Below are 26,220 nucleotides of genomic sequence, written 5' to 3' on the forward strand. Positions count from 1 at the left end.
CCTCTATCTCCACCACACTTTTTTCTGTCCCCTAACTGTTGTACTCAACTTAAAAAAGAAATGGTCCTGTTCTCATGCAGCCATTCCTCATGTACCTCCTGGTACAAAACCTGCACTCTAGGGACTTCCATACACTGTTACTTAGCAGGCTTGTTCCTTGTCTCTCTTTTCACAGTCCCTCCAAAGCCCCAGTACTTCATGTCCTGATAGCTGCTGCTTTTGTGGTAGGGGACGGATGATGGGGGAAATAAAGAGGTGAGAAGGAGAGAAAGGTCAGTGTTTTAAGAAGCTGAGTAAAAGACTTAGGTAAAATTGCTTCTTTTGCTAGGGTATGGCTGCTATAAAGCTTGATGCTCATCACTGTAGCTTGGTGTTTGCTTAATACCAGGACTGTCCTAACAGTTTGACTTGTTTGAGGAGCAAATCCTAGGGCAGCTGTTTTGTCGTACTAGTTTAAGATTTACTAAATATTTCTTCAGATCACTTTGTATTTCCTAAAAGATGCTAACTAGTTTTCTGTGTGAGATGGTACTTTTATCACTAATCAACAGAAAAATTGCTGTACTTACAGGGCAGCAATGCTTGCAGCACAGTTATGGCTGAAGTTGATGTATATACACCACTTATCAAGTTGAACCATGCATACTGCACATCTTCTGTCATGGATGTAGGAGGCAGCAGATGCTCAGTTGGAAGTAGCTTTGAACTGTTCTCTCTGCCCATGTAAGTAATAATTAAAAACCTCAGTAGCTGTAACAGACCATATGCTATGTTGTGGCCTACTGTGTCTAAGGACAGGTTAACATATTTTAAGCTTTTACAGCTGAACTGAAACTGGGACTTTACCTGGTATATGAAAGATTCTTTTGGGCTTGAATACTAGGTTTAGTCTCAATAAAGACATGTATCAAAGACTATACACAAATGACTTAAAACACATTAAGTCATATCTACTGCTCTGTATGTTAGTGGAACAGAGCAATATAGAATATTTGGCAAATTAATAATATAGAGACAGATCATTTGCATATATACTTGCATGTAAATATAGGTGGTGTGCTTATAAAGTGCAGAAGTATTTCTTATAAATTATAAGCATCTTTTAAATAGGTTTTAAAAGTAAAATTAAATTTGTATGAAAAAAGTCAGTGATTTAAGTTCCTTGTTTACCTTTTGTTGCCAGAAGGGTCATACATACATACATACATATATTTATCAGGTGTGCAGATAAAAGCAATAGTAAATTTCAGGGGGGTGGTGTGCTGTGGTGGTATTATATGCTTTTAAAAGTATTTTTTAGTGGATGTGTTGAGATATAAGTCATATACTGGTTGTGATTAAACATTTGCAGAATTGAGATAATTTGAATCTTTTCCGTAATTACTGTCAGAAGGTAATGAAAAAAAGTGATACTTTTTAAAGTACTATCAACTTAAAGTCTTCATTATACCTGAAGTAGTCCTCTAAGGGATTTTAACTTTACACAAAATCATGTTTCCTGTTGTTTTCAGGGATTGAATAGGATGTTTTGAGTCAGTGCTAGATGTGCTGGTTTATGCCAAATGTGGCATCAATATTATGGGGAGTACTAAGTTTAGATGAAAAGATATAAATATATTTTCCCTAGAAATGTTACGTGGATTTTCTTTTTCATCAAGATAGTCTGTGGAGTAGCGTCTGGGTTTGTTTTTTTTTTTTCCGTTTGGGTGTAATGGAGTTATGCAGAACTTAAATCTTACTGCTCATTCTGTTTCATTTGGGATGGTTTCAATAACGGATTTGTTAATGGGTAGTGCTGGTAATTAGGTATGAGCCAAGAAGATTGAACACTTAGGATTTGCAGCACTTGCCTTATTTAAAGACATTTTCTTTCTCTTTTTCTGTGAGCAGGCATTTGTAGTAGACAAAACAGGTACTTCAGCTGAACTTGAAACAGTTGTGAGATTCTTGTTCTGCTTGGCTTTGTTTACCTGTCTCCACCCAGGCATACAGCAGCAGTTCATCCCTCTGGAGTTCGCGCCACTGGTCTGTCTCCCTGTGATCAGTGAGTTTCACATTCTTTAGCTGTGTAGGCTGAACTTACACCTCTGCCTGCAAAACTAAATCATCCCTGTCTCTCTGTTCAGACAGCAGTCATGTTTGCTTTTTGACCCTGTTGTCACTGTGGAGTTGTGGATGATATTTTGCAGAGCTGTTCTGGCACTGTTGGGGCATTACGTGCTTTTGGTATGAGGAAGGAGAACACAGTGTGAGCGTCAATTTCTGTTGCAGTTACTGTTTACTAAGGGTTTATCTGAAATGAAAAAATAAAAAGTCAGTATTTGTCCAATGATAAAGGACAAAATATGAAAGCGAACTTTTAAGGACCAGATTTTACACCTTGCCTAGGAGCAGGTTATGGGAAGTCGTCGCTTATGTGCCTTTCACAAGATGCAAAAAGAATCACAGCCCTTCTGTTCAAGGGAATAAAAGAACAGTTCCTTCTTTCTATCTCTAGAGGCATGTATCACATCAAAGGTGGAGGGAAAGGACCATCACTATTGCGTAGCTCAGAATTGTTGTAACACTGTATATTACTGCTGTAAAAGTGAATCTATGGATGGATTCAGCTTCTTCTTTAGGATATGTCCTCTTCTTAATTTTTTAATGACTTTACATCAAAAGGAAGGTAGGCATGTTTAAAAATCGAGAAACATTCACTTACCTGGCAGCATTGTTTACCTCAGACATAAACTGATCTGAATTACTGTTTTTCTCACAGTGTGTATATAAGAAAATGACACCTAACTCAAAGTGATAACAAAGTTTGGGAACAAGGAATTGAATGTTTCTGGTTTTGTTTGTTTTTTTAAAGTAGCACTAAAATTCAGGAACGTGTGAGAAACTGTTGGAGGGATTGGACTGGTTGTGGAGAGAGGTTTGAGTTACAGAATTGGAGAGTTTAGACCCTGTAATTTGCATCTGACTTCCAAGTCAGAAAAACTATAATGTGAATGCTGCAATCGTTCAGAGAACTAACTCAGTCTTCATCTTTATATTTAATAATAAAGGCCCTGTGCTACCTTTGCAGAGGTGTAAACTTAACCTTTGTGAAGCTTTGGATTAAATTTTGGTGATTTGAATTGAATTTTCTGCAAGTTTTACAGTTAGCTTTGATTTTTTGCCTGTAAAATAGTATGTTCTGCCTCCAAAATTGCTGAAGCAACCATAGAAGATGGAAACATCGTTGCATCTTGATATGGCTTCAGCTGTCATGACAAAAACCTCATCCTGAATTAATTCTATGAATGTGTCTATTTGATGGCAATAGCTGATTTTAATCCCCTTTATAAGTTAATCTAAAGTTACAATTATGCTAGTTCCTTTATTTTGAGAAAATTGCTAGTTCCTAGAAGTAGGTGTTTGGCAAGTAGTTACTTATATCAAATTCTATGTATATCAAAATGTTGTTCATACCTATATGTATTTATTTAGTAATTTTTACAAACTGTGTCATCTGCACAATGGATTTCCAACTGTTTAGTCTAAGTTGAGGTTTCTGATGTGTGACAGGTAATAGGCATTCATGAATTAATCCTTCATACACTATTTCTTTCTTGGGGAGAAAAAATGCAGTGCTTTTGATTAACATTGGAACTTAATAAAGGGGAAAAAATAAAATATGACAGGAGTGTTCTGCTGAGTGATTCTTCCAGTGAAGTTGATAATTTCTACAGGGGAATGCCTCATGAATAATTCAGGTAAGATGGAAGCAAGTGCCTTGCTGGCCAATGACTCAATGAAGAAATCATGTTGGAACGAAAGTATCCTATGTAAAATGCATGATAGTCTTAATGCTGATGTTTAAGTATTAATAAGTTTTGTCCTGTAGGATAGCTAGAGGTGCAGTAGGGTTGAACCCCAGACAAGATTTTTGTATATCGCTTCTGAAGTTGTCACAGATGTTCTATTTTAAAATGGAACCAGGTGGATGGTCACCGTTGCCTAAATTAGCACCAGACTCCAGTTCTCAGGCAAGCTGAACTGGTTTTAAAAGCGAGCATGGTGACAAAATGTTACAGATAGGTATTGAATAACTATTGGGAAGAAGCAGGTACTCCACTCTATGTTGCTCTGCTCTCTGGAGAGTTAAACATTTTTATGTAAATAATCTAAGAAGAACATAACCAAGCTTTAATAGAAATATTTTTTTTTTTAAATGAACTGTGGTAGCTCATGTAAGAAATGCATAGTAAATACCAGTTGTGTTTTAATTTCCATATTTATTAAACAAATATATTTGTTGTGCAAACATGCCTGGTTGTGAATGCAGCCTGTAGATGGCTTGAGTTATATGGATGATAACGGCTGTTATCTGCGGTTCTTTGAGCAGTTTAAAAAGGTTGGTTAATTTCTGCATTTTCATTGTGGTGCCAAAACCTGCTAGCATGAGTGCTTTATGTTTGAGAGGGGTTTTTCAAAGGGGTTTTTGAAGAGTTAATATGTCAGTTGTGCCATCCCTATTTATCTGTTTCATTAGTGCTGTTTGGTGAGGCTAGAATTTGTCCTGCAGCAATTGTGGCTATTGCCGGCCTCTTGAGGTACAGCTGGAGACTGCTCCTTTTGCTTCAGCTTTACCATCATCGTGGTTTTGTACACTGGCATAAGGACTTCACTGCAGCATGTAAAATTTTTTTCAACATCCCAGAGCTGAAAATGTGTTTTCATGTGCAGTGGCATTCAAAGCTCAGTGCAATACCTGAATAGTTATTGTAGAAGGTTTTTTCCCCTTCTTAAATATGTTATCACATAGGCACTACCAGCGTTGCTGATGGGCTCAGCCTTGCCCAGTGGTGGGGTATGTCTTGGAGGCATCTGGAACTGGCTTTATAGGAAATGGGGGAAGCTTCTGTTGTCTTCTCGCAGAAGCCACCCCTGCAGCCTCCCCCTCTCCACAGATATTGCCATGTAAACCCAATACAGCATACACACCATTGCTGACAGCACAGCTGCAGGACATGGCTCCCTGGCCAAGACCAGGACACGCGTGACACAAACATAGATCAAATACAAAGCAGCAGTTTAACTGGATGCCAGGAGAGCTGAAAAGTGACAGATCCTGAGGGATTCAGTGCTGTAGAGGAAGGTAAAAAACCCCTAGGGACCAGGGCCAGTGTGTCCCAGAGGGAAAAATTCCTTCCTGATGGCCATCAGCTGTTCCCAGAGCATGTGAGCAAGACTTGCCTCCTGGCCCCATGGGGTGGTCACACCTACCAGGGATGCCACCACTGTGCAGCCCCTTCCCTCCTACAACCCAGATCCATCTCAGACACTTCCAAGAATGGCAAAAAGTCCCAGACGGATCGACCTTGGGGGTGAGAATCCTTCCCGTGCCTGGCAGGACACCAGTGGGTGCTCCAAAGCACTAGGGGAAGGTGCTGGCTCTCATACGCCTTGCAACGGCTTTGCAACTGCCGCTGGCTCTGCAGGAATGAGGACGATGAGCCCTGCAGTGCTCCCTGAAGCACTGAGAATGCATTCCCATGTTCTTGGCACGGCACCAAGCCAACCTTCGCCACTGCTATCCAGCTGAAAAGGCCTGATGGCTGTGGGCACCTCCAGGTGTTTGTGGTGCTTCTCATCTCCCCAGGAGCTTGTCTCTGTTCCCCAAAGGAGGGACGAAGCAGGATTTCCATCCAGTAGATGCAGCTTTGAATGTGGCCCTGCTGGGAGCTGGGACCACAGCAGAAAAGCTCCAGCAGCCTCATCCAGCCTTGAGTCTTCCCCACTCAGCCCCTCTGATTAACCCAACTGGCCACTCCAAGAGGTCCTCTCCTGTGCTGGGGGGCAGCCCCTGGCCAGCTCTGTCCCGACAGCACAGGCTGGCAGGCTGGTGGTGGGGCGTGAGAGGGTGCCCCTTTTGTCCTGGTCGGGCTTGGTGATGCTGCGTTGCTGGGTAGTGACACTGGCAGCAGGGTGGCAGGACTTTGTGTCACAGTGGAGGGCCACACAGCAGGAAGGCCTTTGGAGTGCTGGCCTCCAGGCTGTCCCTGTGCCCAGGGACTGGAGGCCATCCCTGCCCTTGGTGGCCATGCACCTGACACAGCTGGGACAGCCTGCTGGGCTCCCCCCCTGCGACCCTGTGCAGCGGGCTCCGGGTGTCACCATGGCGGGGCCAAGAGGCAGGTCACAGCGTAGCCTTGGCCAGGGGCTTCTCCTGCTGTGCCACAAGCAGCCATTAGCTGAGGGCAGTGTTGCCTGTGCTCTCAGCCTGGAGGAGTCCAGCAGAGCCCTTCACCATTAGGACACTGGGAGATCCCCTTCAACACAGGGCTCAGCACTCCTTCTGCAAGCTCTCCTCTCTCTCTAGGGCTTGTGTGAGTAGAGGACATAATCCAAAGTCTTGCTGTGACATGACAGTCATCTGTTCTGCTCGTTCTGTTCCTAAAGCTCAATGGCTTCTCAGGGAGCATGGGAAACACCCTGCACACCTCTGCAGTCACGTTCCTAAGTGATGGCCATGTCCTGGGCTTCTGCAGGAGAGAGCAGCCAGCACCTTTGGCATGTGGAGGGCTGCCGAACTTCAGTGCGACACCTCAAGCAACAGATGCAGCACATGCCACTGCATGGAAGCGTCATACTGTGGACACAGCAGAGACCTTGGTCCTTGAGGAGAAGAGCTGGCCTGAGAAGACAGGCCAGCTCCTTTGCCAGCTGCCACCTTGCACCAAGTGGCAAAGAAAGTGTCAGGCTCATTTTTGTTGGGGGCCCCCCTTTTCCCCATTGCAGAAACACTATCCTCAGTGCTATGAGATGGAGAAGTTGTGGGGATGCCTCCTTCTTTCCCTCTCTACTCCCCTGCAAGCTGCAAGTGGCACAGGAGGGGAGCATCTTAGGGCGGAGCTGGGAGTGTGGAGGAGAAAGCGGGGCGAGTACGTGATGTGGAGCAGGACTTTGCCCCCACCGCTGGTGCACCGTGCAAGCGCCTGAGCGGATCTGGATGGGAAGAAACGTGGGCATGTGGAGCACCAGGTGGTGAAGGCAGCTCTCAGTGCAACCCTGACCCCAGACCCAGGGTGCAAGTGGCATCTTGCTGCTGCGAAGGCAGCAGGTAGTAACATGGAAAAGCCAGGCTGAGAAGGCAGGCCAGACGCTTTGCCAAATTCTACCTTGCACCAGACTTCAAAGATGGTATGATAGGCCAAGTTACTCCTTCTGGATTCAGAGCCTGTCATCCACTGAAGTGAGAAAATAATGTTTTATGACTGCAGTGGTTTTCCTAAGTTTTTTGATTTCACAGCTGTCCTCCGCCTCTGGGGTGCCCCTTGGAAAAGTCTGTCTGGGGCTGGAGCATCTCTCCTGTGAGGAAAGGCAGAGAGAGCTGGGAATGTTTCACTATTAGTCCACAACATTATCTGAAACCTTTTTGCTCATATCATTACTTAAAAATCATGTCCAACCACGTACAGTTTGAGATATAAGGACTAAAATATATTGACATATTTCATTTTAGCCCATATTGCCTATGTTTTACTTGCTGAAGTTGAGAGAAGAGCAGAGAAGGCTCAGGGGGTTCTCATCAATGTGTATGGCTACGGCAAGTTGACTATGAGTCAACAGTGCGCCCTGGCCGCCGAAAGGGCCAACGGTGTCCTGGGGTGCATCAAGCCCAGCACAGCTAGCTGGTTGAGGGACGTGACTGTCCCACTCTACGGTGCGCTGGTGTGCCCCACCTCGAGTGCTGTGTGCAATGTTGAGCAATTCCATATAAGAGGGACATCAAACTATTAGAGTATGTCCAGAGGAGGGTGACCAAGATGGTGAAAGGCCTTGAGGGCAAGACTTGGGAGGAGTGGCTGAAGTCACTTGCTTCATTCAGTGTGCAGAGGAGAAGGCTAAGGGGTGACCTTATCGCAGCCTACAGCTTCCTTAAGGGTGGTAGTGGAGGGGAGGTGCTTATCTCTTCTCTCTGGTGACCAGCGATGGAACACAAGGAAAGGGCATGAAGCCACATCAGAGGAGGTTCAGACTGGACATTAGGAGAGAGTTTTTCACTGACAGGGTGACTGGTCACTGGAACAGGGTCCCCAGGGAAGTGTACAGCACCAAGCCTGTCAGTGTTCAAGGAGCTGCTGGATGACTTCTCTTAGTTGTATGGTTCAGTTTTAGGTAGTCCTGTGGGGAGCAAGGAGTTGGACTCAATGATCCTTATGGCTCCCTTCCAACTTAAGGTATTCTATGATTCTACTACACATCTAAGGTAACTGGTTGAAATACCACTCTACACTATTTCCCCATGACTTGGAGTCTTAACTGCTTGCTGTTTTTAAAGATGCCGATAATTTCTGCCTGGGAACTCTTGTTCAGAATAGAAATAATTGTGTACAGCTCTTGCGAACTACCCTTGTCTTTTGCAGTGTGCCTTCTGAATATGACAAAAAATTTTTTAATGATGCTCTGTGATGCCAGAGATTTTGCATTTAATGGCACTTAGAGCACATTGACACATGGAACTGTTGTGACATGTTTATATTTCAGTGTTCCTTGAATCAAAAGTCTGTTTTAATAAAAAATGACACAGTATTTATGATGCTGTGATATATAGGTCATGGATTCTTAAGGCTGCAGGGAACGTATGGCATGATTTCAGGAAAGTAGATGTGATCCCACTGAAATTTAATGACAGTTTTAGCAAGATTATCCATAACTCAGACTCCCTACAGCTTTTGATTTCCTTTCAGGAAATTTAACTTTAAAAATATTAATTCCAGATAACAGGTCAGATTCAACTTCAGCAAGTAAAACATAGGCAATATAGGCTAAAATGAAATATGTCAATATATTTTAGTCCTTATATCTCAAACTGTATGTGGTAGGGCATGATTTTTAAGTAATGATATGAGCAAAAAGGTTTCAGGTAATGTTGTGGACTAATAGTATATCTGGATGGGTGAGATGTGGTAACTAGTTCCGTGTCTTTCAGACAAGCTGCAACGTAAGAGTAGCTAACGTTAAACACAGTTACAATGTTAATGTCTTGTGGTCATGTTTTTCAAGTCTGTGAGCTATCCAGTTAACTGCAGTGTAGGCCATACTAGTCTTTAAGCTTGTTTCTGTGGAAGTACTCAGGGAAGAAAAAATCACCAACAAACTACTTTCAGCATTTAAAAATTAACTTGTACCGGTGCCTTTTCCTGTTCTCTTAATAGACTTTTGTCTCTCTGTGAAACAGAAATCAGGTCTGTAGTCTTTCTAGAAGTTTCTCACTCAGGTCATAACTTATCCCTATCAAAACTGTAACTCTCCTAAATTGCAGACATAAACTGTGCTTTACAAAAGCATAAAATAGTGCAGATAGCCCTTCAGGACTTCTTGGGTTTCCTAAGCCTTTCAAATTCTTCTGTTGTCTTTTCCTTGATCTTCAACATCTCCTTTATGTTAGGAATTATACTCTAACCTGCTGTGTGTCTCTTTTGACATGCCCTCTTCCCAAGTTAGGGCATATGCTGACCCACCTCTCTGAAAGGCTGCCTTAAATATCTTTCCTTTGGCTTCTGTCTAACAAGTTGCTAAAAAAAAAAAAAAAAAAAAAAAAAGGAGTACCAGTTTTCCTAACTAATACATTATCAGAACCTTTCTTTTATTTTTGTATGCCTAGTTTTTGATTGAACAGCCTTGAGAATTAGTTATCTGAGTCTCTGGAGTTTTATTGCATGGAAATTAGTTCTTTCATTGGCCTTACTGTGCTAACCACTCTCTTATTAACATTGCTTTCAAAGATCCATTTTCTTTGCTCTAAAAACTCATATCTGAAGATGAGATTACAACATTTTATGGTTCATAAAGCTGTGTCTTAAACTAAAGCTGCAACATACAATTTTGTGCTGCTGTGGCATCTGTTTTCTATAAGCTGTTATGTTTTAAATTTGCTCTTGAGGAAGATCTCACTAATTTTCCCATTTGGGACCTCTTTGGCCTTCATGTATGTTAACTGACATTTTACTGGATCATAAGTTTCTATAGAGCACTTACTGGGCTATAAAATACAAAAGCCAGCTCAAGATTTGTTAACTGTATTATAGGAGATATATGAGGGTGAGTCTGTAAAGGTCGTGTTGGTGCTCTTTTGTCTTCTCACTTAAACCCTTTCCCTTGATCATCTGTATATTGGTACACATCAGGCCCCAGCTTTCACTTGTGTCAGCTTTTCTTTCTGAGGAAGGTCTATTGCTCGATGCAAGCTCTAGACAAACTGGAAACAAGCCTTCCCTTTTGCGGTATGGACACAACTGGTGCACTCTAAAGGGGCTCAGAGTGGTAGAGACGTCACTGGTGTGCACACTGCTTAGTGAATTTAGGCATAGAGCTGTAGGTATTTACCAAAGTCTTTCACAGGTGGTTTTTGTGTCTGTTGAGTGTGGCCAGTGAAAGCCTAAGCCCTCCCAGTGTCACCTCTCTGGACTTGGCGAGCTCTACGTGCAGCGCATACCCAGTGCAGTAGGAAATAACGGATCCTGCCAACATGCACAACAGGACCCAGGTACCTTAGGGCACAGATGATGTGTGAGGACACTTGTTTCTCCTTTTCTTCTTAATTTTCCCCCTGTATCTTTGTCATGCCTCTTTGAGACAAAGACTGTGATGGCCAAAGGAAAGATGTGTTAACACATTCTCTTGAACATTACTTTATTTAACATAAAATTTTACTGCATCAGCAGTGACTGTAGTATACAAAAACAATGCTGTTCCTTCCTTGGGAAGGATTTTAAACACAGTTAATGTTGGGTTATGAATGAAGCTGAATATTTTTTTTTAAACCTTTCTGAATTTTGCCTTCATATTTTTACAAAAGTACCATCTTGCATTAAAAGGAAACTTTGGGCTCTGATTCCCTAAAGATCCCAAGGGAATCTCATACTTTTGACCACTAATCCTGCTATAAGTCCCTTATACTAGTCATTTGTTTTGATTTGTGGCTGTGGGTAGTAGGTGCATAGGCTTCTGATGTTTACTTGGGTTTTGTTGATGTTATCGTATAAGCAAATTTTTCAGTAGAATGGAAGTATTTATGTAAAAGTTGACTATGCATGACAAGGCTAGAGTTGTCAGACCAGTACCTGGTGTGAACTCCCTTAGACTACAGAAGAGTTAGTCCAAGAGGAGTTTTAAAGTTTCTTAAAGGTTTCTGAGACCTGTCAGTGGAACTGGCTGGAATTGAATGACCTGTACAATATACTAAATCTGATAAACGGAGATGTAAAGTCTACTTATTTTTCCTTTTTCTCTCTCTTCTAAAATGTTTCTATCTGTGACAGTTTATGAATGTAACAGGCTCTTGTCAGTGACTGAAGGGTTTCCATTTTCCCTGGCCTTTTATTGTACATCTAGATAGCCTTATGTGGCAGCATGAAGTATTGTTTTAATACTTTTTGGAAGCATTGGATGCTTGCTTCTCAACATATGTGAGTACTGAAGCTGTTGTTTAAAAAACTTGAGTTTCATGGTGTGCATTTTAAGTATGCTGTTTTTAAGAATGTTGAAAACAGATTTTGGTTTTTTTAACTAAGAAGCCCCCTGGTAAAAGAAATGACAAATAGGAAATAAATTTATTTGCCTCATTGGGGATGAGATGACTCTTGTGTGGTGATAGAAAGCACCATTTAGCCCAGAAATAGCAGCTTGACACTGGGGAACATAGAGACGGTTGAGAAGCAATATCAGTTCAAGGGAAATGTGTTAGTGAGGCATCGGTAACTGTGCAGCTGAGAGAGAAGGAGAATAACTAGGACATTTCCCAGCCAAAAGAGAGGGACTGTTGAAAAATGTGGGTAGAGTTTTAGTGGAGCAGAGAAAGTACTAATATAGCAATAACAATGGGAAATTGAATGGGTTTGGAAATTGATTTTCCAAGTTGTATATTTTATTTATATATGTCAAAATGTATAAACATACATATACAATATTGTGTGTGATTTTAGAGAGAGAGAGAGAGAGTATGTGTACTTTGTCACCAAATCATGCGTAAATGAAGGCTGTATTTTTGCTTTGAGTTTTCTAGAATGTGCTTTTCAAGCTCTTGGTCTATAGTTTCTGGTGTCAGAAGAATTCCTTCGCAGGGGCTGTGTGCTGTGATGCGCTGTTGGAGGAACTTTAATTGTAATGTATTTTCAAGGAGAGTTTATGAGTGGTAACCCTAGGCAATGGCTTTGTCCAAAGCAGAAACTACATGATATTGTTGTGAATGCATGGGGGATTGTACACAGTAAGTAAATTTTTGGAGTTTCTCTCTTTTGTCTCTCTTTTTTTAATTATTATTTTTAATATCAGTCTTCTCATACTGCAAATGATATAGCAGTGGAGTTTTACAGCTACTTTCCAATTTCCAACTTCAATGAGTATAGTTTGAGGGGAAGAGGGGCACAGAGCCTTGAGTAAAAATGAATCTAGTGAGCCTTCCATGTCCAGCTACTTTTTACTCAGAGACATGGCCAATAAACAGCAAGGTATCTTCTGGTTTGCATTGAGATTTTGTTAGGCACCAACTCTTCCAATAAGATTTGAGTGTCCCTGAATTCCTTTGAAAATCTGAGTGTCAAATAGTACTCGAGACCAGTGTCCAACTTTATTTCAGTTAAAGCTCAGCAGTGTCTAAGCTCAAGTGCACACACAAATACTTTGCTAAAGGAGTAGCCATGAAGCAGCAGCAGCGGCTGTGGCCACTTAGCAAGCTTCGAGACATTCCACTGGAAGAGCAATTTAAGTTAAGCTCAAAATATATAGGGAATGTGTAGAAAAAAACCCCCTTGAAAATCTTGAAATTCTATATAGATTTTTAAAAGGCTCAAAAAATTATGTAGATGACCCCCAACACTAAGGAGAAAAAAAGATCTGTAAGGCTGTTTAGGGTTTTGAATGACTTATTCTAAGGAATGAATCAGGAAAATTATTATGCCTTGCTATTTCAAGAAAATTAACTTCACTATGTTCTTCATCTCTCAGCCAGAAAGAACACAATCTCATCTGAGGAAAGTGGTTTGTGTTTTTTTGTTTGTTTGTTTGTTTTTTTTCTTTTGTTTATAATTCAGTACTTGTTTGTCACACAAGAACTGTTTTGCTATAGCAACTTTTCTAGCACCCAGTAGAGTTCATAGCTTGTAAACAATTTTTTTTGTCTTTGTAAACACCTTCAAAGCAAAGATTTTGTCATGGTTGGATGGAACTGCACATCGCAGAAGCAGCCATTAGACCTGAAGACAGACTAATTAGATGTCTGCCTTTTGCTACATGATATTAAGACTTACATTCTAGCACACCTAAAGTTCATGCAATTCCAGGCATCAGTCAATTAGACAAAGGAAAAACAGGTCAATTTTATTAGACTACATGACTCAGGCAGTTGATTATACTGAGAAAACACAGGACTTGGTGCTTTAGCAAAGGGTTTGCTTTTGTAATTGACTAACTGCAGCCTCCTGCTCTATTGACCTTCACTAATTTGTAGTATTGTCTGTCATTCTTTATCTGCAGCCGAGTGGGGATGTTCATATGTAAACATCAGCATCGTTAAGGTCAGGGAGGACTGCATCTGTCTCTGTAGCCTGTTCATTTTAATCCTGTGTACAGCAAGGCTGCAGGCTTTCTGCCATTTTGTTCTGCAGATCTATCTGAAAATCTGCAGTCTTTGTCACACTTTCCTGGTTTTAATAATAATGAAATGAATAATGAAAATAGCTGTGAATAATTTAAAAACCTCGAGAGTTTCTCCTGGCATGATCCCTGTGCTGCCACAGTGCTGCAGGGGAGCAGCATCCCCTGTGAAGCGTCTCTGTTTTATTGTATAGGATACACTGGTTTGCCCTGTGTGATGTGGTGGTGTATCACAGAGGATATGCATTCTGTTGTTGTGGTTGCTGTGGCACTCTCTCTGCTGAGAGAAAACTGCCCAAAACTTTTATTCTGAAAGGTTGCATAAATACCCTCCAGCTGTATTTCTCAATGTTTTGGACATGTCTACTTGACGTGGAAAAGTATGTCAATGATTTCAAGGGCCTGCCAAGATTCCAACTTTTTAAGAAAACAGTTATTTAGTGTTATTACCAATGCAGCATTTAAACGTTTTCAGTTTTTGGACACACTGGCAGTCCAATTAATTCGAAGCATTGTGACTAACTAATGTGACTGAAGTGCTGTATGATCACTGTTGTTTGGTAGTTTCTATATAATCTCATTTCTGCTGCAGAATGATTATATATAAAAATACTGCTTTTTTCTTCCTCTCTATACATGTGAAGTTTCAATTCTGTTTGTGGTATTTCCCATAGCCTGATGTATTTTAGCATTAACTATTTTTGGTAATAATCATATTAAAAGTTCTGAGTTTAGTTTTGTCTCTTTGTTCAACATAGCAACCGTTCTATTTCAGCAAATGATTCTTCTTCCTTTGATATTTCTTCCCTTCAGATATTTACATTCACTTTCTTTCTTTTCCCTTTACTTTACCTTGGCTAAGCTAGTATACATGATAGTCTTCTAAGAGTTTTTCCAAAATTTATCCTCTAGCCTCTTAATGCTGATATTGCTTAGTCTGAACCTTTTTAGTAAGTTGTCTAGATAAGTACCCCGAAGTCTTGGCACTATCACTTTGCTAGCAAACAGCTGCTCCTTCTCTGTCCTGTAATGAGATAGAGGACCCAAACATAATTTTTACTTCCCTGATCCATATCCTAAGGAGCTGCCCCAGTTAATAATGAGCTTCCTTTAGGTATCAGTATTCTAAATTATTTTGAATGCAGAGGTTCTGGTTTGACTATTGTTAGGTTGATTTGCAAAGTATTTTGTTTGTGTGGCAAAGCTTCCTTGTTTTTGAAACAATTTGTGTAGGCATTCATAATACCTATCAACATGGTATCAGTCAGGACACATTTTCTTCCTACTAAAGGTTGTGAATGAGAATACTACGTAAGTGTATTCAGCAAGAAGCACAAACCCAAGGGAAATAGATGCTTCAAGGTCTGGTTGTGAAGTAGGCTTGAATGCATGGAAGGGTGGTGAGTGCATTAATGGACAATCAGCAGTTTCACTTTGGCAAAAGTCAATTAAAGTGTTTTTAATGACAGTGACCTACCTGATGCTCCCTCCAGCCTTGCTACTTCAAGAGAAACCAGTGCTAACCTGTACAGAATGTTGAGAAGTGCTAAAACTTGTTCTGCCTGTTGTGATGACTAATTGAAAGAAACAGCTTGATGAATTTGCTAGTTCAGTAGTCTGGCTTCTGCAGAGAAACCACATTTCTGAAACATGGCAAGCTGAGACCAAAACGTTATTGCCTCTAGCAGTGGATCTTTGATCTGGCTCTGACTGATGTTGGGTAGCTGTGAATTCCTCAAGGTGATGCAACATCAGTTCTGAGCTGCATTACTTGCAGATCTGGATGATGAAGCAGAAGAGTAACCTGTGTACATATTTAACCCTGCAGCTGTGTTACACTGCATTTCCTTGAGCTCAAGCTCATGTTTATTCCTTGCATGGTTTTCTTGAGAAGAACAATGCTGTTTGTGTATTTCAGAACCCTAATGGTGATATCTCTTCTTCAGTGTGACCAAGCGTCACTCCTGCCTACCAAAGTGCAGATGAAAGAAACTAATTGATGCCCTTGGGAAACTGCAGTAAAATACCATCCGCCTGTGTCAGATTCGCACATTATAAGAGTGCTACAAGAAAGCAAGTGTCCCACGGTTTTCTGTGAGCTGAAGAGATGGGGGTAAGAACAGCCATGAAGGATGCTGTAAATTCCTCGAACAGCTAGTGGGAAGAAGGAAAACCCTCAAAAAGTTTGTCTCCTAGCAGTTACATGTAAATTACGTGTACTTTCTTGGATGTTATTTTCTTACAACAGTCTGCTGTCTGTCTCCCTGCTTTAGTAACATTGTTGTGGTGATGTGCAAATGAAGAGTGAAAGGAAATGAAGGCAAGGTCAGCCCCCAGACGAAAAAGCATTGTTTCAACAAGCCGTTTATTCCCAGACAGAATGAAAAGCTTTTTTACCTTAAACCATGCTTTGTCTTAGGGACGAGTGACTGAAACACAGAGTGAAGCAGAGAGAGAGGGGTAATTGGGTTAATTAAATTTGGCCTATATTTCTAAGGTTTGATCGAAGAGTGACTAAATAATATGAGGGGAGTTGGTTTGTTGTTTTGGGTTTTTTTGTTTGGCTTTTTTTTTTTTTTTTAAGAAGCTTGTAAGAAAAATTGTCACAACCCCTTAAACTTATGAAGTATTTTGTGAGATGCAGGTATAACATTGATGCAGATTATAAATAAATAATGCATTATTTATGCAGTGCATATCCTTAAGAATAATTTGAAAGTGCTTTGCAAATGACTTTGGCTTATTTACAAACCTATACAGTGGATGGCAGAGGCTGAAAGAGTATAATGCCCATCTTAAAAAATTAGAATTTTTTTGCTAATAAGTAGAATTGCCTTTATTAGATCATGGGGCAAAGCTGGCAGTGGCTGGGAAAAGAGCTCAGATGGAAGCAGGGAGTCAGAAGGTTCTTGAGAGACTGGCATCAGGACTGGGAAGAAGGAGACTGTGAATGTGGACTAGTGGGGAAGAAATACTGGACAGGAATGAATGGCTAATAATTAGTGTTAGAAACCTCAGAGGATGTGACGTTAGTGTAAGTGACTGTGCTCTTCTCATGTGAACAGGGCTGTTTAATTCTAGGAGGAAATTCACTGTCCTGCATTATGGGATGAAGAAGAATTGAGAAATTGTGTTAGCAGGGTCATGGAGAACCACTCTGAGATTTATAGATACATAGGCAAAACCTGACTTATTCAAAGAACCTGGTAATTAGGCTGCTAGATCCCATTAGAGAGAAGGCACAAAACAGATAAACCTCCTAAGCTTGCTCTTCAGATTCTCATTATGTTGATCTGTTGAGTATGCTGATTTTCCCATCTTGTCTCATTGTCTAAGATATTAGGAATTTCAGGAAAGAATGTTAGAATTTTAATGATCTTTATGCTTCTAGGCCAGAGATCCCCAGCCTGTTTTACATGAGAGACAAACACTGATGCAGAGCACTGGGTAAGTCACTACCATACATAGAAAAAGAAAAAATCCAGCAACTGAAAATGTGCAGAGAGATTATGAGAGTAAAAGGCAAACTTCAAATGTACAAGCAATTTTTGTTGTAGGGTGCTTTTTTTATGTAAGTGTTGTCTTGCTTGGCTGGAAGTAAATGTGATATGTTATGGTACAATGAAATAGTGCTGCTTCTTTATAAGCCTGGGGATTAAGTCTACCGCTCCGCTTCCCTGGCCTTCTCATCCATGAACAGAGGTTTTGAATACAGCATCCAGCCATGGCCTTGCTTGAAGAACTCACACTTCCTGAGAGTGTGATATACTCGTTTCATAGCGTCAGAATATATCCTGAGCTGCTGAAGACTTGTACTGAGGAGATAAAACTAACAGGGACTGTGGAACACCACTGAAAGCAAGTTAGTTTGTGATGAGAGAAACTGGGTGCTACTGATGGCTGTAGTTACAGGGGCAGTTGTACCTCTGATTTCCACTCTCTGTGGGCCTGTTTTTAACTAAGCATGATGCTTTGTTTAGGTCAAATGTTCAACTATGACCCATGTCTTGTCCAGCAGAGTCAAATGGGGTTGATGAGTAGGGAGATATAGTCATGTTCTCACAGTTTCTGTTGACAAGGGTGCCCTGAGACATAAGGTCTAAAAAAGTCCAGGATTATTATTTTTTTCCTTTATTTCAGTTTTCTGAGTAGAATCCTACAATTTTTAAGGTTAGCCTGAGACACCAGGGTGAAATATCTATATTTATCATAAGCATTATCTCTTGTAGTTTAATTTGGGCATTGCAGCAGATAGATAGGTAGATGCAGTGACCGTAAAATTTGCTGTTCAAAGAGGCCCAAAATGCTCTTCTTTTATATCTACTTTAGGGCCGTAGCCCCATTTGAACAAGGTGCAGAATTTCAAAGGCTGTAGCTCCTGTGCTGTAATGTACTAGTCACCCAGACACATACATGTCATTCTTGTTACTGCTCAGGTATCACCCATGACCAAGGTACGTTGATTTACATAGTAGCTGATGTCATGATAGCAATCAAATGAAGAAATACATGTGTAAATATCTTTCTTTCCTCACTACAGACAAGTATTTGGACTGTTTTATTTAGTGACCGGGTTTACCCCATCATGTAGCTAAACTGAATGCATTGCTACTGATCATGAAGGAGATCTCCTTTTAGCTTCATCATCTTCCCTGCGAAGGCTAGACTTCACAGGACTTAGCAGATGAGCAGAAGAGATCCCCCTAGTTCAGTACTGCCACCTTGCTGGGTAAGTGGGTCTGTAGTACCTATCCCATCCTCTGCCGGACCGGTCACTTTCCTTCAGTGTTGCATCCAAGTTTTTAGTCTTTTCTGGTTTTCTGCATGCAGACTTGGGATCAAGGCTGAAAATACAGTGTTGTTTGTCAGGGTTTACCACTGGTGAAAAACATAGTTAGTAAAGCACCTGTTTGGACTAGGATAAGAGTACAGTTAAAGGAGAACCTGTTTCGTCTGGATTTAGAGGATTTAATAAGGCAGATGGGGAACAAGTCTAGCACAGTGCAGTAGGGTTGATTATCCAGGAGGTGGCACCTGAAGTATTCTGTTGCAGTAAGAGCAAAAACCAGCCTGTAACTATTGCAGCTTCTGCCCCTCTGCCTCTTCTGCCTCTTACTTCGTTAACACTGTGCTAAAAAGAAAAGTCAGAATGGATGTGTGCTTTTATCCTACCACCTCAAACCTCCATCCCAGCCTTTGAATTAATTCTGGGTATTGTTGTGCAGTGGTACTCAGAATTAATTCAAAGCTTGCAAAAAAGTGCTTGTTTGCTATTTCATCGTGTGCCTTTTATTTTTTTGACTGACTTGAAAATCTCTAGATAAATTCTGGGCTTGGGGGAGGAGGGGGGCATGGTTTTTATTTCCTTGGTACATTTTGTTTTGTACTCTTTCCAGAGGTTAATGTCCAGACTTGCTGCTCTTGGAGTGCCATAGGCAGTCAGGATATAATTTTCATCATGGCAATGATTTTAATCTTGCCTGTTGGGTTTAAGTGGTGTCAACACAGCTTCCACCTGACTAACAATCTAGTCTATATATAAATAAATAGACCAAAAACGTCTATTAAATCTACAACATAACAATAGTAAGGAGAAATCAAAGCACAGCACCATGGGTAGCCCCTGTCTGTGTTATTCCTTACTGAGCAAAAGATTTATAGTAGAGGGCATTGGGGCATTGTTGACTGGCCTGTTAACGTTATGGAGAAGATGGCTTTTTCAGTCACTTGCCTTAAGTTGTTAGAAAACAACAAGCTGCGGCTGGCCTGACTTCTTTTTATGAAAAGAAATTACACAGACAGCTGGAATCATAGGTGTTTAAAACATTTTCACCCTTAATAAGCTGGAACAGCTAGCTGGGGATTCCTAGCTTTTGATTATATATTTGAAGCAGCCAGCCCTTCAACTGTACGACTTCCAAAATGGCAGGTGGTTATTTTTCTCCCTCTGGCAGCAATTGAAAATACACTTGTATTCCCCATTAAATTCAAACTGACAAAAAAATGCAAACCCCAAACCAAAAAAACCCAAATCCTGCTGCCTGAAGTAGAATCTGTACTTCACTGGGCTGAAAGATATCACACAGTTTCTGGGGAAGAGGCCTTCTGTCCTGTAATGTCCTGAGCACTTGAAGCTTCATGGCCTGCCCTTGAGCACAGGCTTAAGGATGTGTTTAAATATTTTATAGCATCTCTTCCTGGTATACTTGCGTGGCAGGGGCATATCTGTGCTGCCTTATTGTACAGGATGATCACTGCAATGGATGCAACAACAGTGCACACCTGGAGATCTGTAGTAGTCAATCAGGCATCTTTTAATAGCAAAGTCTTGGTGGTGACAAGACTTCGTTCCTGCAAGGAAGAGGTGGATGACTAGCAAATATGTTATTCACTCCATGCCAAGTTTCTCAGTCAGTCATGAGCAGGGTATGTTCGTCTTGACCCCAGTTATTTGTAAGTGTTCCTAGAGAAACTTGTACAAATTAACTAGTGGTGTTTCTTTGTTCAGAATAGATGGTTTGACAGCCGAACTTCTATTGACATTTCAGAGTTATTTATAGCTAATTTTTAAAGAACAGTGTTTACCTTTGGGAGTATAGTAGTTATTATATCCCTCTTGGTTTCCATTGTCTTATAGTAAAAGATATGTGCTGGTTACACCTGGGCCCTCAGCAATGTAAATGGGCTTTAAGTGAGACTCCTGAGGCCAATTCAGGAGAGGCAGCATGGACAAAGCATGCATGCTGACCTCCCTAGGCTTTAGGTATGTAGTTAGGACAGATTTGACAGATTGATAGCAGAAATAGGTGGACTCTACTCCTAGATGCTATGTGAAGTCAAAGCCTACACTTCAGGGGTAGATTTATGGGTAAGATGAGGGATTATGTCTTCTGCGCTGTGTCATTGTTAGCACTGCCCAAGAGTAGGCATGTTTGGCTGGAAGTGATGGAGCCAGAAACATAATGTATACCTCCAGTCCTGGACTGAACCTTTCTTTGGGCCAAAAGAGAGGTCTGTCTCTTTCTCCAGGAAATGCAAGAGATCAGAATAAAGGCCAAATAATACCTGTTCAATCACTGAACATTTCTTCAGCCTAATGGCCTGGTTTATCTTGCTCACTTACAAATTCTCATTTGCTTTCTAGCAAACTTTTTTTTAAAGTATTTTTCTACTTGGCAAATATCGGTAGCAGAATAAATGCTTTTAAGTGAAACATCTGTTGAGGATGTACAGAAGAGCATCTGTGTAATACTCTAGCAAATTCATGAAACCTACTTTCAGTATATCTTTCTTCGAAGTGTCTTCCTCTCCACTAAAATCATCCCTTGTTTCCTCCTGTCTCCTAGTTAATGGTAAAAGAAACTAAAATAGCCTCCTCCAAACCCACCCTCCTTGCCCCTTAGCTTAGCTGCTGAGACTGTCCTGACGACCTAGCAGAATGAGGCTTCAGTGCAGCATCCATCAGCTGTACTTTGTGTGGAAGCTGATTTCTTTCCCGTTCAAGGCCATTGGACTGGGCAAGAGACAAATCTGGGCTGATGTGTACATCTCAGCAGTCTGCTCTTTCCTAGAGCTGAAGTGGAATTTGTATGCATATCCCAGGCTTTTCAGGGGATGAGCTGTCGCTCCAGAGCACTGGGCACACAGGTCCTAAACGGCTTGATACGAGTCCCTTTCAGTGTTGTTACAGCATTAGCGCACAGGAAAAACTGATGGAAACAAACACATTGGCTGGGGGCACTCTTCTAGCCAGATGCTCAGATTTCACTTCACTTGCATTTGAAAGTTTATAGCAGCAGAATATATTTCTGGTAAAGTTTTCTGCCCTCCTAAAGCTGCTCTTTATCAGGAGATTACTTTTAGCTCAGCTACTGGTTATCATTTTAAATGATCTCTGTCACTGAGTGGAAAAACAACAGCAAAAAAGACTAATAAAGAAACTGAGGTTCCTGGCTTGCTTGCTGTTGAAGTTTAGTTTACTTTTTTGATGAGCCAAACCTTACCTTATCTTTAAAAATTTCCTACAAAACAGTAACCATTTCCCTGTGAGTTCTGCCAAAACAAATATTTCCATCATTTTATCTTGTGAGGTAAGCTGATGTTCCATATACTTTGTTTCTAAATACACTTTTGATGGTAAAAAGACAGTCTGTATCCAAGATGAGTTTCCAATATCCATGCCTTGCTGCAACAGACAACAAATGGTTTGGAAGTGTTTATTGCGCTCATTTCTGGAGTTAACCCTTACATCACACAGGTATATCTCTGTTTGGTTTTATGTTGTAGGAGGTAAGGGGAAATACAAAGAAGAAAAATTTTCAGTTGTGTTTGTGATGTTACATGTGCTATGACAGGGTTGTAATGAAAAGTAAATGGATTAATTAAAACTGTTGACAAAACAAAAGCCATGTTATTTGTAGTATCCCAAATGCTGAGAAGAATGTCAGAGTCACTGGAAATTGTGTCACTGATACCTTATGCACATCTCATGTTTGGAAAAGCCAGGTAATTATCATGGTGAAATGGACCTGTATAACACATTGTGCAAATTCTCATCCTCTTTTCTTCTGTAGTTGTAAAAGCCCCAACTTAACAACGAAAATGTAACAAATAGTATGTCTCTGTAGAAGACTTAAAAAAGGAGGGTACTGTAAGTGTTAGCTAGACAGGGGCATCCTCTGTTCCAGAAAGCAGTTTTGCCTTTCTGTAAAGAAGGACTGTAAGAGTGTTAAGATTAGTGAGTAAATTTTTCCTGCGTGACTTATTACTTGTGTCCTTTTGTAGTATCCCTTCAGCAACTGCTACATAACATGACCTTTTCAGCGTCTTTACCAGTCTCAACGTTATGGACGATGCAGAGTTATAAATGTGATTGCTGGGGGGAATGACCAATTCTAGGAGAGTGTTCCAAAAGCAGGTTTCGATGAGTGTGCTTCGAAACGCTTGTGTCCTGGTGCATGTGCCTGACTTCTGCTCTGAAGCTCTGACATCCAAGTGTAGGCACAACTCTAATTCCACAGCAAGAACTGTGAAAAAGAGCTTAAAATTCTAATAAATAGCAAATAGGCTGCATCTGATGAAGCATGAATGTTAGGGTCAATAAAAGATCCAAGTGTTTTAGTAATATACATCAATATATAAACACACACGTTGATGAGTCTTATTCCCAGCGCAAACCTAGTGAAAACTAGTGAAAAAATGACCTAGTTTCTGAGTAGCAGCACAAATTTACTGTTTGTAAGTTCTTACTTTTTGCCTTTTTTTCTCCACAGGTGTGATCGTTCTGTGGTTCCTGTGGTAGGGAGTCTTATCTTTGAAAGGCAGAAGATTTGATATTTGAGCACTATATTATACTTGAGGGATATGCTGACTTATTAAATTGGTTTCCTGGTACTCCACTGTGGCATTTCTTGCACTCACCTGTGAAGCTTCAGCTATTACCATAGTTTATCTTTGTACCATTGAAGTCAGTGACAAAACTTCTGTAACTTCAAAGGTGCAGGGTCAAGACCTGGGTGAACTGCTGTACTGATTCAGCAGTTCTGCTCTTTACTCTGGAAAGATTATGCACTGTGTCCCATTTACAAAATATATTTCTATCTTCCTTCATTAATCCATTTACAGAAAAACTAATAATGTATCTGTAGGGCTTTGTCTGTTACTTTCCTGGCATTGTTGGGCAGATTTTACACTCCCCAGTCTTTCAGATCTTTCACTGACAGATATGAATAAACAAAAAAGTTTGTAACCTACAGGCAGATGGGGATGAGACAGGAGAATGCTACGATCTGCTGTTTGTGATACTGGAAGAAGGAAGAATATGATGCTTAGTTAATCACCCCATTTTAACTTGCAATTTCTAACAGAGCAAGATTTGTGTATGGTGTCAGTGACTTAAGTGTTGCTATTTGAACATATTTTAAACAGCTATTAATGATAAAGTTGATAAATTTCTGATAAATTATATAGTTACTTAGTCTATTTCATATTTGTTTCTCATCTTCAGTTTTATGGCTACCCTGCAGGACTTGAGATTTCCACTGTGACTCTGTTACTGGCATTAGCACCTGTTTTAGAACCTGGAGCCTTTCCAGGGCTGGAACTTACTTCATAGCAGGTGCTGTGTCACATGGCTGCAAAATATGGGATACAAAGAGTGGAGAAATTCTCACTGTGTGCCTTCAAAAGCTTGAATTTTGCCATTTGCGTACATGAATAATACTCCTCGTTGCCCATTGGCTTCATATCACTGAACTTGTCTCAGAGGTCTGTTAAGGCTCCTGCTACCTCTAATAAATGGGGTGCGTTTGAGATGCACAGGTTAGGGAATCCAGTGGCTTTAAATTCTCCCATAGTTCTAGCATCTGCTCAGTCTGATGTCATCTGTGACTGACTGTAGTTACAGAAAGGAATTCCCAGTTCTTCTACATCATACTATGTAAATGAATTAAAAAATGAGCAACCCTACCTTTTTCTTTTTTTTTTTTTTTAATTAATGTACTCTGCCAGCTATGTGAAAAGGAGCAGACCTCCAAAGAGTTTGTGTACTGCTGTCCAAAATACCCAAGACTCCCCGGTCCCAGTTTACAAGTGGAGATGAAGTGCAAAAAATGTGTGTAGACCTGACAAATTTCTGGCTTCATGAGTTGAGACCATAAAGAGTTAGCTGTGCATTAGTGAAAATGTACAAAATGATCAAGTACAGCATAGGATATTTTTAAAGAATGACGTCTTGTAAACTTTTATAGACAATTCCGCTCTTTGTCCAGAACTGCTCTCTGAGGTATCATTCAAAAGTCTGGCCAGAAGTAACAGATTTGAAGAGCAGACATCTCATTCAAAACACTTTACAGCTCATAAACAGAGCTACCTCCCTAAGAAGCAAATAATTTCCATAGAGATCTGCCATAGCGTGTGATGTTATTTGAATCATGGCAATGCTGAGGTGCTGGATAGCCTGTGGTTGCCTTCTGTTTAAGCCATGCATATTAGAGCAATTAATTCTACAGCAATCATCAACACTTTCAATGTCATATGAAGAGGCAGTGATAGACACATACCAGAAGTCTAGGAGGCTATATCTGTTTGCAATGCCCACATTACAACCGTTTTGAGAACCCGCACTCTGGTTTGGTTTCTGGTATGATTGTTGCCTGCCCCTTTTCCCCACCTTTTGTTATGTTGAAATGAGTTTCCACAGTGCTAGTAGATACTGTTCTGCATTGGAGACAGAGACACTGCTGGACTCCAGCAGAGAGAGGTGGGGATGCTGGGGAAGGACTAGAGGAAAAGTGAGAGGAGGTTGTATGGTACTGTGTTACGGTACAGAGATTAATTTAAGGAGGGTGATTGCATACTGAGGATCAAGACAAAAAAAAAAAAAAAGGTTGCTCTTTGAATGTCCAACATGGTGGCAAGACTAGATCCAAACAAGCCTACTTTCAAAAAAATAGCAAATTATCTGCTATTTTCAATTTATTTTTTCCTTAGTGACATACTTTTTGTTTGTTCCTTTTTTGTTCAGTTCTGTTCAGAACCGTGTGAATGTATCCTCAATATTTGGATTTTAGTATTCTAATCCTGCAAATCTATGTATCAGCAAAGCTTTAAGTATACATGTTGGGCCCAGTAACTTACCTTTAAGGAAGTCCACAAATGTATGGAGGACTCTGAAAAAAAATCTCCAGAAAGAAAAGATTGCAATGAGATAAAATGTTCTACTCTTTGGAAAGAAAATGAACCACTTACATAAACTTCAGAATTTATATTGAATGTATGAATTTTCAAACAGTGTTAGTAGTTTTTTATGCGTTTATGTTTTTATTTTTTTTTTATATGTCATGCAGTTTCAATTCCTTACTTTAAGGAATGTGAAAAGTAACATTATACTTGTTCACTAACCAGAAAAAATTGTAGTACATGTTAGATGGGAAAACCTTTCTGAGAGCAGCTGTTAGAGTGGTCAGATGTAGATTTTCAACTTTGTTTTCCCCTCCCATGAAACTGAGAAAGGGGAAGGAAAATGTATATCAATTTTAACATATTCAGTTGAAAACAAATGGCCTAGTTGTGGAGAGGGTTCCAGTCAAAAAAACTAATGCTTTCTCTGTACCCTGCAGCTTCAGAGAAAAATGTAAACCTGAGACCTCTGTGGATGTGGATGAAGCTGAAAATGTGACAAGTGGAAGTAATCAAATGAGTCTATCATAACCTAATATTTCTAGTATCTCTATAGTTGTTGGAAGTAATACTTTTTGTTAAAATGTTTTTGTCTTTTTCTAGTTTTAGTCCACTTAATGTTAACAAATATATTCTATGATCTATGCTTTTAAAGACAGTACAAAGGACAGAAAAGAGGAGGAATGTAAACTGAGCTTGAGATAGTTGTTGATATGTCGGCTGGATGCTTCTGATGGGCAGAGAAGATTACATACCCTTATTTTCTTTAAAAGCACGGAAAAGCCACAGCATAAAAACTTCAGTGATTTTATGCAGGTATTTTAAGGAGCGTAAGAAAATTAATAGCTTTCGGTGCTGACTTTGCAGCCTGTTCCAGTGGAGCTGCAGTCCCACTTCAGGAATGAGTAATAGAGC

General features: G+C 40.5%; 1 long non-coding RNA gene across 1 annotated transcript in view; it reads left to right on the top strand.

Annotated features, from left to right (window-relative positions):
- Positions 1–26,220, top strand: part of LOC308056424 — a 78,544-nt gene continuing 52,324 nt past the window's right edge. The window contains exon 1 of the long non-coding RNA XR_013924825.1: positions 1–26,220. This exon is cut by the window's right edge and continues 19,156 nt beyond it. This is a non-coding gene — a long non-coding RNA (uncharacterized lncRNA).

Source organism: Falco punctatus (assembly GCF_963210335.1).
Source record: "Falco punctatus genome assembly, chromosome: Z".
Taxonomy (NCBI): domain Eukaryota; kingdom Metazoa; phylum Chordata; class Aves; order Falconiformes; family Falconidae; genus Falco; species Falco punctatus.